Source organism: Helianthus annuus, chromosome 15 (genome assembly GCF_002127325.2).
Source record: "Helianthus annuus cultivar XRQ/B chromosome 15, HanXRQr2.0-SUNRISE, whole genome shotgun sequence".
NCBI lineage: Eukaryota > Viridiplantae > Streptophyta > Magnoliopsida > Asterales > Asteraceae > Helianthus > Helianthus annuus.
In genome coordinates this window covers 114,001,957-114,017,997 of record NC_035447.2, presented here as the reverse complement: position 1 = coordinate 114,017,997, position 16,041 = coordinate 114,001,957, and the positions used below count along the sequence as shown (strand labels likewise).

The window sequence follows — 16,041 nt, the reverse complement described above, 5'->3', positions numbered from 1 at the left end:
TCGGAGTACCAAAAGTTGTACAAAAAATAAATCAAGTAGTACGATGCATAGGTTGCTATCCTATATACAAAATGTGTGATGTGTAAAACATCTCGCGCCAGCTACTCACCAATACAAGTAACAATATCAATATCATATGATCGATTTGTACACCCTAACTGAAAAAAATAATTAGACATTATCAAGTGTGTTATAAGAGACGCAATGAACTAGTCACACACCACCATGGGTATTGTCTAAACATGGTTAGTGGCTTGGTCAAACATTCACTTTGTTCTAAGGCCATGAGGTGTACTCTAACATCTAGAGTGTTAACAATGACATGACATGTTAACTAACATTGCGAACCACTCCCTCCTTGTGTTAAAGTGCATTAAATGAGTTATGTGTTAACATGTTAACCGAATGTTAAGAGATTGAACTAATTATTATTTTCTTTTTTAGACAAAAACCCAATGTTAAGTGCATTAAATGAGTTATGTGTTAAGATGTTAAACTATTTCCTTAGAGTGAAACAAAGTGAAATGAGAAAAAAAAATTGATGTGCCACTTAGGTGGAGTTAAGTTAGGTTAAAGTATACCCAAAGACTTAATTGCGCCTGTCTCTATCCTATTAAATACAATAAAACATATTGAGTTAACTTTGTTTTTGCTCTATGTGGTTTGACCATTTTAACGGTTTTGCTAAAAAAATTATAAAAATGTTATTTTCCTCCCTGATGTTTCCTTTTTATTGCCACTTTGCTCTGCGTCTCTAACTCAGTTAAAATTTTCAATTAAAGTTATGGGTATTTCGGAAATTTTCATATAAATATTCAATTTTATTTATTCCTTAAATCTGTTTTTGTCTTTTATTGATCGAAAATTTTACATATAAGTATTCAATTTTATTTATTCCTTAAATCTGTTTGAGTAAATTACAAAAATTGTTCTTTATATTGACACTAAATTACAAAGTGTGTCATTTATCTTCAAAAAGTACAAAAAACATACTCGATGTTTGCAAACTCTTGCAAGTTATGTCCTTTTGCCTTAACTCAGTTATTTTTTTATGGTTAAATCTGACCTAGTGGACCCCACATAAGGGTATTTTGATCATTTTACTATTTTTACTAAAATAAGCAATTATAAAAATAATAAATAAAAGAATATTGTTTATATACAACTATATATATGCAAACACACACATATAAAAATAATAAATAAAAGAATATTGTTTATATACAACTATATATATATATGCAAACACACACATACATTCTCTCTCTATCACTACACTCTTTCTCACTCTATCACTACACTCTTTCTCTCTATCTGTTAGTTTTTTTATGATATATAATATTTTATTAGATTCTTTCAACCCGTGTAATAAATGAGGTTTTTAAAAGATATAATATTTTTATTATTTACTATACAAAATTATATTTATGCAACTCATGTAATACACCAGGTTTTTTAAATACTTTTTCATTATTTAATATATAAAATTAAATTTACTCCACGTACAATACACGGGGTTCTTAAATATATAACTTTTATATTATTTAGTATATCAAATTACGTTTATTCAACCCATGTAATAAACGAGATTTTTAAAGATATATTGTTTTATTATTTGGTATATAAAATTATATTTATCAACCCGTGTATTAAACGGGGTTCTAACCTAGTAAATATATAAATGTATATATATATGTTATTAATCATCAATACTTCTATAATATATATATACACAGACACATCACCTACCATCACCATTCGTCATACCCTCTCCCTCTGCTAATCGATCACCACCACTTCAGCCGCCACCAATCGGCGATCACCATCTGGCCATCACCACTGGCCTGCCATGTAACACTCTACTTTTAGAAATATAAATTCTTACCGACAAGATAAGAATATTCACTATAAACGTCAAGCCAAACATTTACATAACCTTAGTTTAGCAATTACTAGATTAACTAACATTCAAAAACAACATTAGGATACATAAGTATTATCCTATATATTAATAAAGCAACCTTGTGAACAGTACAGCTCATCCGTTTTTTATACTGCATATATAAAATTTCATTTCATAGTCTAACATGATTTGGCTCTTGGTTAAGTGGTTGTTGTGTTGTTTGTTCCCGTCTTTGACGCTGGTTCAAATCTTATCCCATATAACATTTTTTTTTATCTACAAAACATATTTCTTCACCAGATTACCACCATCATCATCCCCTTTTTCCCCAAAATCAAAACCCTAAATCCCTTCACCTCTACATCACCTGATCACCACCAAATTGCTTCTTCATGTGTGTGCCAAGTTGCTCCTTACACACGTGTTAAGGGCGGCTTTCTTCCCCAAATTTGTAACCTCCTGATTGTTGAAATCTATGACCGAGAGAGAGAACTGAAAGAGAAAGAGGGTTCAGCTAGACAGAGAGATCAGAGAAGACACGCGACAGAGTAGACATAGAGACAGGGTAGGGTGCTTCCACGTCTCCGGCGACAGAGACGGTGGTTAAACCGTCGGAATGGGCGAGAACCCGGTGCCTGGTTCTCTGGCGGTGAGATTCCGAAAACGTCCGGTGAGAACCTGGTGACATGAACCAGGTATGCATGTATCCTTTATAGTCAGATTGGGTCATGGTTGTGGTTTACAACGGTGGTGGTGATAGGGACGTGGTGGAAACCGGTCACGGATAGGGTAGAGACACGTCTGGAGAGGAGAGAAATAGAGTACAGAGAGACGACTGTTAGGGCAAAGGTTTCACCATCGAAGAAGTAGGGCCATCTGACGGAGATCGCCAGTAGGAGCTGAACTGCTGAAGTCGAAGGAGAAAGGAACGGTGAAGGAACATCCGATACCGGCGCAGAGATCGGTGAAAACGATGGTGTTGAAGCCGGAGATTTACCGAATCAGATCCATACATCTGCGGCCTTAAACGCTTCAACCTGCGGTGCAAACACCGTGAATCCTTTAGCCGTTGCTATCTGGTAAACTTTAGTCTCAGTAATCAGCTTCACAAACGTTCATTTTTTCATGTCAAGATTTTTCAAATCCTTGTAAGGTTTTTGTTGTCAAGATTTTTCGTATCCTTGTAAGGTTTATGTTGTCAAGATTTTTCGTATCCATGTAAGGTTTATGTTGTACTTCACACATTTAATGTTGTATTTTAGGTTATGGTGATGGTCGCAGCGGTTTCAGGTGATGGGTGGTAAGGGTGGTGTTTGGTTCAAGATGGCGGGGGCATAGTGGTGAGGTGGCAATTTCAGGAGGCTAGAGAGAGAGAGATGTGGGGGATAAAGTGTTTCTTTTGGCTAACGATCTGGCGTAATTTGTGAGCGCCACTACCGTCAGAGGTCGTTGATAGGTATGTTGACTAATGGTTTGAGATTTATCAAAGATTGGTGAATTTTTTGCATTGTGGTGAAGACTTACAAAATTAGTTTAGTGTGTAATGTGTATTGATGTTGCTGCTATTCTTTTGAATCCATTTGAAGTATGCCTTTTAGAGGATTATTTATTACCCTCTTATTTTATACTTGCTTTGGGTTGTTTGGGATTTGATTCCTAATTCGTGTTTTTGTAATGGGTCAAATTGAGTAATTTTAGGTATATATTGAAATGGGTCGGGTGACCCACAAAATATAAAGTCAACATGATTTTAGATTATTTTAATGACTCCATTTTCGTGTGAAATAATTCAAGAGGCTTTACGAATAGAAATTACACCTGGGTCGGTTTAATTTTTTTAACCCACCTGACCCATCTGATTGTTACTTCCATGGGAGCGACAATGAATTTTGGCTTGACTCTGCCGACAACATTCCGGCAAAGGCTTCCGGCTATAGCAAGTAGTACATCTCGAAGAATAAAGTCAGTATCGACCATCGGGTGTCTTTTTAGCAGTGGAAATGGAGAAGCCAGTGACCCAGACTACGGCATCAGGTGGCGCCGCTGACCAATTTAGGTTCGAAGTACGTTCTTTGTTTCTATATTGCAATTTATTGCTAGATTAGATATGGAGTCTAAACCGTAGGTGACGTTGATTATTCCGGTGTATAGAGACGTTGGTATTAACCGCCGGCGGCAACGACCTCCCGCCTCCGGATAATAGCGTTGGTGATTTTTATGCATTTTCATCACCAATTATGCATTTTTTATCCTTTGTTTATGTTGTTTGGATCTTGAGTTGGATTTTTCTTAATTCCATTCATAGTGTATGGTTCATGTAGTTCGTTTGTTATGCAGGTGGGTTTTGCCACAATTTTAGAAGAGAAAATCCCCATGGATATAAAGATATTGGAAGGGCAATAAATTATGGTTCTTTGGGCTCTGGCATCATTGCTGATAATGCAACTTCAAGCAATGAAATTTGGTGGTTGATTTCAGTTTTTGGGGGGAGTTCTCATGTGTATGTTATTTTTCTTTTTATTAGTTCATTTACGTGGATGTAATTCATTTATGGATACTGATCAAATGATCACAACCTTTACTTTTACATAGTTCAGAACTTCAGATAACTGTTTGATTATATTTTTGTGAGGACAAATACAGAGAAACTAAATTCATTGGTCCCTTTTAACTTTGCTATTTTTCAGTAGTTGAGTTCTAACTTTTAACTTTGTGTATTTCTTAACTTTTAATTAGTTTATATTTAATGATAACTATAATGGGTAGCAAGTTTATACTCGGCTAACACGATTCCATCATAATTCATTAAAGATTGAAAAATTCAAAACTTTTTTGCTTGGTAATTTGTACTCAATGCAGATTATCACAGGATGGCTGTCGGACGAAAAGATCATCGGATTGAGGAAATGCTCAAGGAATGCATACTGATAATAACGGAACTATAATGGTTGAATGGCTAAAAGAAGGACTTCACAAGCAACGGATGAAACTAATTGAAAACGAAGTTAAACAACCGATATAAGCTATAAGATGTCAACACCTAGCAGATTCCATTGCTTAGTTGAGTTTTTATTAATGTGAAACTTGAAAACCTCATTATCTGATCACTTGGAATGTTAAATTGAAAACCAAACAGGTGTATGCGGATTGGAATGGAACTATACACCATGAGACTATGACGAGTTCATAACAACAACAATGCATATGAAAAGAATATCCACTACTTTGATAAAAAACCACAATGGGTAAGCACACTTTTAAAGAATAATGTCAAAGAATTCATGATGGTTTGTTAAGTTTTATGGTCTCCTTTGACACCAGGTGCATAACTATTGAAGAAATGTAGCAATTTATATGCGAATACGGTATGGATGATGGAAGGGGACATAAAAGAGATCGTATCTGAGATTAACACTGTTAGTATGATGATATGATACATGTTGCATGCAGCAAGTAAACGAAAAGGTATATTTATAATATTTGTAGGATGCTCGGATAAACTATGATAAGTTTGCAACAATGATTTGAAAGGGGAACAGGAGAAGAAGTATAAATCCAAAGACGTTCTTATACCCGGTATATTAGTTCAATTCATTGTACACAGACATGCAAGTACATGAATAATATAAAGCTCTGTATAGGTTGTTTACTACCTACCTTATGTTATGTTTAGTTGATTCACTCTTAAAAGGCACATAATAAGTTATCCAAAACCAATTATCATAACTTATTCTCAAAAGACGCAGAACCCGCTGCGAAGCGCGGGAGTATTTACTAGTTCCTTTAATTACATAAGTTTTACTAATGACAAGTGTTAACAAAAGTAGTGGAACGTGATCTTGAATGTGTTCGGTTCGGAAGCATTGACTTGACCATCATCCACGTACTTGAATTACCTAAAAGCTAAAAATTTTAACAAACATTAGTATTACGGTTCTTAGAAATTGGCATAAACGAAACTACACTCGAAAACGAATCCGAATAACTAAAATATGCCAAACTTATCAAAAGTGACTGGGCACTAACGTAGCTTACGGTAGCCACCGTAAGCTACGGTAGCCACTGGGCAATATTGGGCTACCGTAAGGCAGTAGAGAACCGGCGTAACACTTTTATTCGCTACCGTAAGTTACGGTAGCTACCGTAACTTATGGTAGCTTTCTCGCGCCCCGCATAAGCCCAGGCCGAGAGTCTGAGACTCATCTGCAGCAATACTTTGCTGTTTTGGCTGTTTTGACCCGTTGTTCCATTTTACCCGAAACCACACGGACGAGATATTACTTCATAATGAGAAGACCCATTCACGGGTTCCTTATTTTCAACACTCACGCTCCCATTACCGGTTTGCGTGCTTAGTAAATCACTACCCGCCACCCGGGCTTAAAGTCTACTCATAAGGTACTCGCGTTACCCGGTTTGTACCTTCTCTTAATGACTCGTTTAATTTGCCCGTATGAAGTTCATCATATAAGCAAACTAAACCACCAAAAATCTCATGTTCTAATATACCAACTATTAACAATAACAAAAGACTAACTAACCATATTAACGAAGCGTTTAGCCACGTACCTTAAAGATTTCCCTTCAAACGAGTTTCCGCACCGGCTTGACTTCCCGACGCCTCAACTGTGTTGCCTAAAATGCACATGCCAATTGTCATTAGAACCTTTCGGCTCATAACTAAAGTTTGTTTATTTAACCAAACACCACAATTAATGTCTATCAACATCTTTTAGGCGTTTTGTCAAGCACCTTATGTGCATACCTTTTAAATAGCCGTTTTCGTTCATTTAAACCTTGGTAAATCCAAGAATTTCATCTTATTCAAACTTAATTACTCATTACCTCCATATTAACATGCTAGTTCAACAAACCTAGGTTAATATTTCACATAGTTCATACAAAAATCTTGGGGCTTTTCATTCTAGATGAAAACCCACTTCAATATATGGCACAAGATAATCCTAACACAAAATTTATCAATCAATTCACATAATTTCAGTTAGGGTTTATAATCCTACACTTTCATTACACTTCCTGGAATCATAACATCACCCAATTATTCAAGAACTTCTATTAATCAAGTTTCACCCAAGAATCAAACATCACCAAAACTGAAATTGTAACTTACCTAGTGTTAGACAAGTGTGAGTGATCAAGATTCTTGATTCATGCAGTAATTTCAAGCCCAATTCACCCTTCATTTTGATCAATTTGTTGAAATAAGGGTTTGGGTGTTCTTCCTTCTCCTGGTCGCTCCCACACGCACACACACTGATGTGTGTGGGTTTTTGTTTTATTTTGTTTTTATTAAAATCAAGTTTGGCCATTCATACAAAATCAGCCCCTTGAGTTTATCTTGTTAGACTAAGGCACATCAAACTAACACCTTTTATTTAAGTTTTGGGATATGGTGTTTTTAACTATTAAATATTTTTAGGGCGTTACAAGTCCACCCTCCTTAAAGAGGGTTTCGTCCCCGAAACCATTTTATGTATAAAATTAATATGCATACACGTACCGAAAAGTGAAGGGTAGAGTCATCTCATTTCCTTTTCAGACTCCCAAGTGGTGTCTGATCCTTTTCGGTGTTCCCATTTGACCTTTACTTGGTCGAATTCTTTGTTCCTCAATTTCTTGACTTTACGGTCTAGGAATGCGATAGGCCTCGCTATATAGTTGAGTTTATTATCAATCTCTATATCATCGAGGGGAACATAGGCCGTATCGTCCGCTAAACACTTCCGCAGATGCGAGACATGGAACGTGTTGTGTATCCCTCTTAGCTCCTCCGGTAACTCTAGTCGGTAAGCCACCTTACCCACTCACTCCAAGATTTTAAAAGGCCCTATAAATCGTGGACTCAATTTTCCTTGTTTTCTGAACCGGATAATTCCTTTCCACGGAGATACCTTAAGCATCACCCTATCGCCAATTTGGAATTCGATTGGCCTTCATCTCTTATCCGCATCTGATTTTTGTCGATCTTGAGCTGCCTTCAGTTGGGCTCGGATCATGTCAATTTTCTCGTTCGTAACCCGGATTACATCTTTATGAGCACGCTCCCGAGGGCCTACTTCTTCCAGCATATCGGTGTCCGACATTTTCTTCCGTAAAGCATTTCATACGGGGCCCTGCCAATACTCGAATGGTAGCTATTGTTATATGAAAATTCGACTAACGGTAGATACATATCCCAATTGCCACCAAAATCTATTATACAAGCCTGAAGCATATCTTCTAATGTCTGTATCGTTCGCTCGCTTTGCCCGTCGGTCTGTACTAATCAACAACTTGGTACCCATTTGATTTTGGAAGTCGCGCCAGAAATTTGAGGTAAACCAAGTATCCCTATCGGACACGATAGTTACCGGCACCCCATGGCGTGATATGACCTCGTTCACGTACACTTCTGACATCTTCTCAGAGGTGTAGGTTTCTTGGATAAGGATGAAATGGGCACTTTTGGTTAGTCTATCTACAATTACCCAAATGGCATCAAATCCCCGTGCCGTCTTTGGCAGTTTAGTCAACAGGTCCATAGTAATATGTTCCCATTTCCAAACCGGAATATCCAAAGGTTGAAGTTTGCCATATGGCTTTTGATGCTCCGCTTTGACTTGCAAACAAGTCATGCAATTCTCCACATATTTAACCACATCTCTTTTCATCCCTAGCCACCAATAGTTTTGCTTCAAATCTCTATACATCTTGGTTGCTCTAGGATGAATCGAATAGCAAGACTTGTGAGCCTCGTCAAGTAGAAGATCCTTAACACCACATGTGTTTGGGACCCAAATCCGACCATACTGGTATTTCATCCCATTACTTCCTTCCACAAGAACCTTTGTCAACCCTTTTATACGTTCTTTCTTCCAATTCTCTTCCCTTACTGCTTCGATCTGGGCTTCTCGAATTCGTTCAAGCAAGCCTGAAGTTACTACCAACTGCATAGACCATACTCGAATTGGAGCGTATTCATCTTTTCTACTAAGGGCATCCGCCACCACATTAGCCTTTCCGGGGTGATAGTGGATTTCGCAGTCATAGTGTGATAACCCTCACAATTACAGGCACTGTACAATTAATTAATTTTAATTATGTTCTTAATGACTGTGCTTGATTATAACTGACACTTTAAACTGCTTTATGATTTTTGTATCATACATACATGTGCATCATATTTCATACAGTCACTCCATTTATTTCACACAAACATCAGTGACATACTTGATGCACACAACACAGTTAGCACATTGAACGGTTGATTCAGAAATAACGCTGACAAAGCCAGCACATAGGCAGACAATGCTATTGCGGCCAGTATGAGCCAGGGACAGGGTACTACACTAGTATGAAGTGTAGGGAAGTGAGGACCATAAAACTGCATCACTAGGTGATAATTATAGTGCCGGCAAGTGCCTAAGACACACTATAAATGCAGAATTCTGCATTTATTATTAAAATTCAGCATTGTAAAACGCTAGTAGAGTGTAGAAATATGGCAGAATGGAACTGTATACTTTCCTAAGTGCCGGGAACAATTTGTGTTACAAAAGTATATATAAAAGTCACATTAAGGAATAATTAAACATTTTAACAGGACATTACCTAACTGGATAACTGGACATTACCCGGAATACTAAATTTTTGCCAAACACATTGTTTCACTATTTCTTGGCTTGTCATGATCCCCGAACACCCTAACACCCACTAAAAAGTAACTAACTAACATATGAAAACACATTACTTGAAATCCAACTTACCATTACACTTTAGTTACAAAATGTTTCCCTTTACCCCCCCCCCCCCCAGCCGAAATCGGTCCCAGGTGGGCCCACCATATCATTTTTACCATGCTTCATAATCTCGTACTTGATTTAATTCCAATTGTTTAATGGGTGTTGCTTGTGAGAATGACCAAAAGATGAAGACATGTTCTATAAGTATGGACCAAGATCACAACCATTTCCATTCATCATCACACTCCCTCACTCACTCTCTCCCTCCTCTTTCTCGGCTCACTACCACCGCCAACACCACCACCATACACCACCATCATCCTCCATTTTCTAGTTTCATTCAAGCTTGTAAGGTGATACAAGAAGGCTTGCTACTTGTGGGGCATCAAGGGAGCTTTGTTCTTGCTTGTTCCTCATCTTTTTCTCATCATCTTCATCACTAGTTTCTACCCTAGCCTTGTGCTAGTAGTAAGTTACTTGTACACCCTTGTTCATCTTGTTGTTGTGATCAAAAGTTGTAGTATGTTCATTGTGTTTAAATCACAAGAAACAAGAACACTAAAAAGATTTAACATGAAGTTCTACATAAAAGATGGAAGTAAAAGTTACTAGTTTGATGTTGATTATGAGCATGTTGTTAATGTTATGTTAATTCTTGGTTATAGAAGATTAATCATCATAAAAGTCTTGTTAAATAAACTTAGAAGTATGATTTAACAAGAATAGGAAGTGGTTATGTATTACATAAATAACCACCTCCTAGTTTAGTCATGAACTTGAATAAAAATAGATTTTTCTAAAATATAAATGAACTAGTAGATTGGTGATCATGGTGATTCAAGTCTTACAAGGAACTTTTCTAAATAAACCAAGTAAAAGAATCGGTTTTTGGAAAAATCATAACTTTACAAAAACTTACATTGTTTTTATAAATAAAATAAATGTAAAAAGATTTATTTACAAGAAGAGTTCAAGAAGCTAAATTTTGTAAATATTATTTATAAGTTGTGAAAACATAACTCGTTTAAGAAAGTGATTTTTAACGAAATAAATACACTTTGGAAGGTAACTAAGCCTACTAAAAGCTTCACTAAGTTACTACGCATTTTCGGGAAATATCAAGTTCGTGAATATTATGTAACAAGTATATTTTTGCTCCTGGTGATGTAAAGTTGTTTAAAGGATTGTTTGTTGATTTATTTTGAAAAGAAAATGATACGCTAGTAAGCGTGGACACCTCCATTTACAAAGGAAACTCTGACGAAATTTTCTAAAAATCCCAAGACTTAGAAAATTATTTTCTAACAAGTATTTACAAATTGTGTTAACTTTGTTTTTCGGAAGTAAACTTCGCCATAAGTTTTATTACAAAACTCCAAAATATCGGAGGTGAGTTTTCGAAAATAAAATCGAATAAATATATATTTTAAATATATATTTCATGTTAACACGCTTGTGTGATTATTTGTATTTTTGGAAAAATATATATATTTTGGGACATGTTATTATATTTTTCTAAAGTGGGACTTAGGAATATATAATGTCAGTACTTTAATCACAAAATACATGTATAAATACCCCCATCATTGGGAAGGAAATACTCGTATAAAATACATGAGAAATTCGAATACAAAATAGTTGCCTAACTATTATTCCAAAACCCTAAAAACGAAACTTAGGTTAAAATAATAATTATTATTTTAACAAGAAATTAAGACTTGGAATAATGACAAGATAACGTAACTCAAACCCGTAAATACAAAGGCAAGGCACGGCCCGTTCGTCTAATAAACATTAGTACATTGTAGGGGGTCGTATTTGCTGACGAGACCATAGATTTGAGTGCGATACAGGAGACACACTTCAGTGATTTCATGCCCCCCCCCCTTTTCTTTTAACTGTTTTCAGTTTTATACTTCGGGGGTGAAATAAATGTTACAATTTACAGACGCTTTTATAAATGGTATGGTTAGCTTAAGGAGGGTTTAGACGCTTAGATCATGTGAAAGGTGGGTACAACACTTAAGGCCATTAATCCTCGTTGTTAGGACCGAGGGACATGAGTGATAGATCTATTTGGGTGTAGCGTGCCCATACCCATGAGGCCGGGGAGGCCCATAGTGGTGACTGTGTCTTACAGCCGGAGGCCTGGTACAAATTTGCTAGGTTTGAGTACTTCCTGCACCGTTTCACACATACCAGTGGCTTTGCAACCCATTGGTGATCTCTTTTTTTTTTCTTAATTGCTACATACCAAGGTTTTTCATACATACAGACGCATTTCAAAGGTTTATACAGACTCACATACACATGAACTCGCTCAACTTTTATTGATTTTTCAAACTACATGTATTTCAGAAAACTAAGGGATCTGGCAAGTGTCTGCATGCATGTTAAGCTGCGTTGAATAAAGATGTCATCCGGGGTAGTTGGTTTAGGAGGTGTAATCCCTTGCCTGGACGGGTTACATGTCTTTAAACCATGTTTTTATTTCAAGTCTTTTGTTGTGTCTGGCAAACATGTTTTAAACAAGTATGGTTTGTAACTTATCGTAAGTGTCGACATTTTCCAACAATGATATTGTGGTAGTATTTGACTTAATGAATGGATGAACATCTTATGTTTTAAATCATGTAATGTTGTTGTGATTGTTGCTATGGTATTAAGAAGTCACACCAAATTAACCCACGCTTCCGCAAAAGCCAGGGTGTGACAGTTTGGTATCAGAGCCACGATCATAGCGAACTAGGATTCCTTCTCGAGTCTAGACTATGTTCACTAGGGCTCTCACGAAAATGTTTTCAAACATTTTTACATTGCATACACTAAATGTCCAGATCCAGGATACAAAACATTTTTACAAACAAAAAGGCACAAATACATTTTTCAAAAATTTATATTTCAGTCTTAGAGATTGAGGGAGTTCAGTCTTAGAGACTGAGGGAGTTCAGTCTTAGAGACTGAGGGAGTTCGGTCTTAGAGACTGAGGGAGGTTTCAGTCTTAGAGACTGAAGGGTTCAATCTTAGAGATTAGGGAGGTTTAGTCTTAGAGACTAGGAGATTGGTCTTAGAGACCAGGGTAGTCTGAGAGGCTAGGGAGTTCAGTCTGAGAGGTTGGGTGGGATAGTCTGGGGAAGACTAGGATGATTACTTGCATATATTAATTGTGACTTATATGCTTACTTGACTATTATTGATGTATGTGCACACTTTGTGGTTGTGTTGTTACATACACTATGTCTTCATCGAGTGGGGTCTCTGACCCAGTGCCGGTAGATTTTGACGACCCGATGCTCTCAGACCCGGAGGTCTACACATCGGACACGGACAGTACGGACAATGACGGATTTCAGCCTTTCGCGCTACCAGATTTTGGTGACGACATACAGCTAGCTGATGGCATTCCAGCTGGGGATCTACCTCTTGCGGAGATCCCTGCTCCTATTCCACTCGCTGCATTTCCCGTCGAGGATTTGCCACTTGATGTAGTGTCAGATGACGACGTCGATCTTTTCGAGGGTCCCCCTGAGGACGACCATGAGGGCGGGGCCCCGATTGCGGATGATGTCGCTCTTCCGTTGGTTGAGATTCGTGATATGGAGGTTCATTCTGATTCGTCAGTCTCAGATTCTTTTGAGTCGGTAGCTTCCTCTATTCCACCGTTGGGATTCGCTTTCATCCCTCGTATTGACGATGATGAGGATATAGAGATGGAGGACAAGTTTGACCCTGTTTTTCCATTTGACCACGATTTAGACCAGGAGGATCAGTTGGTCCTCGAGGAGCAGCCTGCTGAGGCTCCTGTTCTCCCTGATGATCAGATTCTCGATATGCCTGCTGATCATCAGCCTGCTCCTGTCGATCTAGAGCCCGTTATAGTTCCAAAGCCCGTTCTTGCTCTTGACCCTGTTCATGCATATGCTCCCGTTTTTGTACCACCAGTTATTGATGCTCCTGCCATACCTCCACTAGTCATGGAGATTCCAGTCATGGCACCTCTGCCTGACCCCGTCTTTGCTGAGTTACCAATCATTGCACCATTATTTCCCGGTTCAGCCCCTGTGCATGCTGATCATGCACCTTTTACTACTCACATAGACCCTCGTTATGCGGACACCCATAATGGGTGGATCGAGGAGGATGACTACCCTCCGTATGTGATCCTAGTCACTCCCCCTACCGCACCTGTTACTGCACCACTCAATATTCCGTTGTTTCCCCCACACATCACAGACGTCCAGCGTACCGACCTTCTGATTACCTTCCTCCAGGACATTCCTCCGCCACGACCTGAGGAGGGATCGTCGAGGCAGCCTTTTGGCCACGTACCATTTATGTCAGGAGATGGCCAGTTTATACCGCAGATTCCTTATACTGGTTTTGTTCCACCCATGTCGTCTACTGTACCTGTCACGTCTCAGTTTCCCCATACTACTTTACTGTTTATATCTGCCCCACACACTACTTATCGAGTTTCAGCTCCGATGGGCGAGCCATTTCTATGGTCATCACCCCATGTTATGCCATTATCCGACCCTTATCACCCATTTCACGTCGGATACACTACAGAGGATATACTTACGTCACTGCAGCTGCAGTAGGACGCCTTGAGTCGACGTATTCAGAAGTTGGAGAGAGCTCCACGTCCTCCATGCCACTGCCATACCCCGTTTGCAGCACCACATGCTCCTTTTCCATCACTCCCTGATTCAGATATCTGTTTCCTTCCTCTTGACCAGCAGGTTGCTTACCTGTTGCGTTTCGCATATGCTCTTGAGGAGGACTTGGTGCATTTGCGTCGGTTGCTTTTCTCTCACTTTCCACCTCCTCCGCCACCATCAGCATAGCTACTTTTGGTCTATTGCAGGTAGTGGTTACTTTTGATGAGAAGACATCGATTGAGTCAGACTATACAGCATTTTGAAGACCACCTTTTGACATCATGACTCTGGATATTTGATTTTTGTTCGTTGTATTTGTCTAGACAGTTCAGACAAGGGCATTGTGACCCTTAGTCTCTTTTGGGTTGTATGATACATTTGGAAAAAAAAACTTGTAAACATTGTATTGTGGTCTTGATGATATAAAAGCTCAATCGCAGTATTCTCATTACATGCTTTGTTAAATTATTTGTTTTATAATTATAACACGAGATGTTATGTGGATGATGAATGTTACTATATATGCATGTTTATTATACCTACTATGACCTAACCAACATGAAACATCTTTTAGAAGATGCCTCCACGACGGGATACGCGCATGCCTACTACCGAGGAGGAACTACAAGGGATAATTGCCGCAGCTATAGCGCAGTACGCGGCCTCCCAAAATGACACAAGTACCTCCAACAACAACAACAACCCTCCAAATGGTAATGATAAGTCACTGGAGATACATTACACTACATTTGGACATTTCATGTGCAGTTGCTAATAATTCCTGCAAATGACATTGCTTGTACAGGGTGTACTTTCAAGCAATTCTTAGATTGCAAGCCGCTAAACTTTGATGGCACTGGAGGCGCCATGGCTTTTACCCGTTGGACTGAAAAGACTGAAACGATAATAAGAATGAGCAAATGTGCGCCGGGACAGCAAGTTACATACATCTCTGGGCTCTTTACTAATGGTGCCCTATCATGGTGGAATCTCCAAGTTCAAACCTTAGGAGAGGCTGCAGCATACGCCATGACTTGGACCGAACTGAAGGAGCTGATGCGCAAGAAGTATTGCTCCAGAGCTGAGATCCAGAAACTGGAAACAGAATTTTGGAACTTAAAGATGGATGGCCCAAAAATCGCTGAGTATGTTCAAAGGTTCCATGATCTGTCCCATGTGGTGCCGTACATGGTCACGCCCGAATTCAAGCGCGTGGAACGTTTCATCTGGGGGATAGCACCTCAGATTATGAGCATGGTTACAACGTCGAAACCAACAACCATTACTGAAGCCATCGATCTGAGCATATCACTGACTGAAGAAGCCATCAGGCTAAACAAGTTTTCTAATGGTGATCAGAAAAAGAAGGAGACTCATATGGAGTCGTCTGGTGAAAACAAACGAAACTTTTCCAACTTCAAGCAAGGAACCAACGGCGTGAGCAAGAAGGGTGAATCAAACACACCGGCCAGGGCCAAAACCGGTGTCGAAAGCAAAGGGAAGGGTTACATGGGCGTTTTGCCCAAATGTGACATATGCCTGTACCATCACTCGTGGCAGTGCAGGTTGAGGAAATGCGAGTCTTGTGGTAAGGAGGGCCATTCGAAGAATACTTATTGGGTTGGCACAGGTGTTGGTCGTGGAAACAATGGTCCTAGGGGTTTTGGTAACAACAATGCGGTGGGAACGGAAATGGAAACCGCAATGGTGGAAATGGTAATCGGGGAAATGTTGG

General features: G+C 38.7%; 2 long non-coding RNA genes across 2 annotated transcripts; one reads left to right on the top strand and one right to left on the bottom strand.

The window, feature by feature from the left end:
- Window positions 1-2,202: 2,202 nt before the first annotated feature.
- On the top strand, window positions 2,203-4,300 carry LOC110912227. The gene is made up of 3 exons (XR_002577781.2): window positions 2,203-2,982; window positions 3,166-3,966; window positions 4,241-4,300. It is a non-coding gene; the product is annotated as an uncharacterized LOC110912227 (long non-coding RNA).
- A 1,351-nt stretch (window positions 4,301-5,651) lies between these two features.
- LOC110912228 lies at window positions 5,652-7,154 on the bottom strand. Its single transcript, XR_002577785.2, has 3 exons — window positions 7,035-7,154; window positions 6,473-6,538; window positions 5,652-5,806 (listed from the first exon to the last, which is right to left on the bottom strand). It is a non-coding gene; the product is annotated as an uncharacterized LOC110912228 (long non-coding RNA).
- Between the last annotated feature and the right edge of the window lie 8,887 nt (window positions 7,155-16,041).